Source organism: Tubulanus polymorphus, chromosome 9 (assembly GCF_964204645.1).
Source record: "Tubulanus polymorphus chromosome 9, tnTubPoly1.2, whole genome shotgun sequence".
NCBI classification, from domain to species: Eukaryota; Metazoa; Nemertea; class Palaeonemertea; order Tubulaniformes; family Tubulanidae; genus Tubulanus; species Tubulanus polymorphus.
This window is the reverse complement of record NC_134033.1, coordinates 3,732,739-3,735,767: the sequence shown is the minus strand read 5'-3', so window position 1 is coordinate 3,735,767 and position 3,029 is coordinate 3,732,739. Positions and strand designations below refer to the sequence as shown.

The 3,029-nt window shown below is 44.8% G+C and overlaps 1 long non-coding RNA gene across 1 annotated transcript; it reads right to left on the bottom strand.

Moving 5' to 3' along the window:
* Window positions 1–270: 270 nt before the first annotated feature.
* On the bottom strand, window positions 271–1,407 carry LOC141910934 (uncharacterized). The gene is made up of 3 exons (XR_012619943.1): window positions 1,357–1,407; window positions 884–986; window positions 271–347 (listed from the first exon to the last, which is right to left on the bottom strand). It is a non-coding gene; the product is annotated as an uncharacterized LOC141910934 (long non-coding RNA).
* Between the last annotated feature and the right edge of the window lie 1,622 nt (window positions 1,408–3,029).

Sequence of the window (3,029 nt, the reverse complement as noted above, 5' to 3'; positions counted from 1 at the left end):
GGTGTCGCCAGTGATTACTCGGTCTTCAATTTCTCTTAACGTTTCAATCAAAATTGAATTCGCTTTTCTACCCTTTTGATCAAATCAAATATCAATGAAAACTAAACCAAACGCTTTGAGTAGAAAGTTCATATCTTTTTGATTATTAGTTTTATGATATTTGGATTCGGGAGCCAAAAGTTTCAGGTCAAAGGTTAGAAATGAGTTAACTGTACAGTCGCGCCATCTGGTGGTGCGTGCCATTAGCTCGGTGTAAAACGTACCGGAAAACCCTTTATTGCATAGACAAGTATCGATCGCTTTACAAACTCCGTTACTGGAACAGTTGTTCACTGCTAGGCATGTTGCTGAAATAACAACAATATAGACCATATAGAGGATATTGACATGTGCATGTTTAGGAATTATGAAACATGTTTATGTTCGCAGATTTACATGTGCAAGTTTCGAGATTTACATCTACATGTATGGAGATTATGGAACACGTGCATGTTTAGGAAATACTGCAGATTGACACGTTCGTGTTTGAATAAATATTTGGCATGTGCGTGTTTGGAGAGATTGACGTGTGGCAACTTTTTTTGGGGCGGTGTGGCCGAGTAGTTTCCTCGGGCAAGACACTTATCCTCATTGTCTCTCTCCACCCTGGCCTGATAAGACGACTCCCGAGTGCGTATTGGTTGCAGGGATGTTGCATCTCCCCGGTAGAGTCCAGGTCTGATATATGGTTAGAGTTTATAGGCTGGAGGTAATACGTAAAGCGCTCAGAGCAACTTCCCTGGATTCAGCGCATTATCATTAGATCAACTTTTGAACCCCAGTGAATTTTCAAAAACCAGCCCGCAGTAGACTTCCAAGGCCAATAGGTAATATATGAACTCACCGGGCACCTGGTGATCACAGATGAACGGGTAAAGACTGTTACAATCTTCTGAGTTACTCTTATCGTCACCGAATACGGAGCGAGTGTAACAAGAACCAACATCCTAAAAACATAGAATAGAGACTTTAGATCTTCAGTCTCCTCCACGTTTTCGTCGTAACCCTTTGAAGATTTTCAAAATCTCTACCCGTGTGTTGAAAAACAGGCATCATACCGCGATAATGCGTCTACACCGAGGTGCGGTGTATTTATAGTTACTAGTATTTAACATCACAGTTGCTGCCATCTTTCAATCGAAATAAAAAACTTATAAGTATTTACATTTTCACCCCGCAGTGTGGTGTACTAGCTAATACATCGCCGATTTATTCACCGCATTGCGGTGCAGACGCACTGAAAGGGGAGTTTTCCATGTAGCAATTGAGTATTTTAGATAATGAATATTTTATTTTTCAATTAGCCAATTCATTCACCTGTTCCGCTACGATCCAAATTTTGTCCGATTGGTCGACGGTCTTCTGCCATAAATGTTTCGCCTTCGCGACGCTGGTTGATTTCAATACGGAACTACTGGCATATTTCTACAAAAACAACGAATCCATTTCCTGTCATGCAATGAGGGCAGAAAACAACTGAAAACTCGAGAACGGTATTTCTAAAAACATTCTTACCGCGCATGTTTTAGCGGCGTTTGAAAATGACATGGCGCCGCCGTGATAGAACAAACAACTCGATCCCGAGATATACCAACCAATCGGACAAATTATAACTGTATAGAGAAAAAGATACTCAAAGTTACTGTGGCAATTGATGATCCACCAGGTGTGGCTAGCGTGCAGTTGGACATGAACTAGTGCAGCAGAAGAGGATTAAGGATCCACCAGGTGTCGTTATTGTGCAGTAGGACATCAATACTACGGCAATAGAGGATTCCACTTGTGGCAAGTGAGGATCCACCAGGTTTCTGCTAATTGCAGTAGGACATCAACTACCCACTGTCACGATCATGTAATCCAAGTGAAGCTAGTTAAGATCCACCAGGTGTGGCTAGTTTACTCACCTGATATATGCGCCGGGTCGTCGAACGGTATGAGCGGTAGATATTCAATATTCGGTCTCGCACCGTACTTAGCCGCAGCGTTGAAAGCGTCGCCGATCACCGATTAAGACGCCTGTCCCCACCAGTTCCACGTGACGCTCACTTCCCGCCCGTTCATATCCTGCCATCGAATCGGTATCGACGATCCCGGATTGTAAAACGAGCTATTCGCCATTAAGATATTCGCGGATAAGAGTTGAATGACCCGCGGCGCGTTCATCAACAGCTGACTTTCGCGGATGATCGTGTCCGCGTGGTACGCATACATCACCCCGTATCCGCGGTTCTCGTTGATGCGGCTATTCGTGATATTCACAGCGATGCCGTTTAAATAAATCGCCCTGTCAGACATTGTAAACCGCAGCGTGCGCGTAATCGAAGAATTGCGAATACGCGCGACGAACGGATACCGGCCTTCGTGCGGGTAACGGTAACCGTACGCGACGAACAGAGCGGGTCCGAGAGTTCCGTTGATCGTCGAGCCGATCAGTTCGAATTTCGAATAATCGAGCGCGTACGCGTCGACGCGAATACCCGCTACGTTCAGGTCGTACATCGCGACGTTACGTAAAGTTACGTTGGCATTTTTGACGCCGATTTGTATCGCGTACGCGTCGAATATGTTCGGCATATAAAACTTGCGCCAAACCCCGAACCGATGCAAGTGCACGCGATCGAGCAGGATCTGCGGGCGCAGCGCCGGGTCCGGTGACGTCATGTTGATAGCTCGGTTGCGGACGTCGACCATTTCTACGTCTTCGAACACAATCTTCGGGGTTAAACTCGCTGAAACACAAGAAGGAAATCAAATCTTTTAAACCACCCGAAACGCAACGATACAATAATTCTGCTGCAATATTAGATTAGATTATTAGATTCTCTCACACTCTGTCATCGTAACCCTTTCGGCGCATCGACACGGCAATGCGATGTATAAATCAGTGATGGACTTCACCAGTAGCCTATACACCATGACAGTAATTATTGGTTGGTAAATGAAAATCTCTTTCGAAAGATGGCACCACCTGTCCAAAATCGCGGAATATT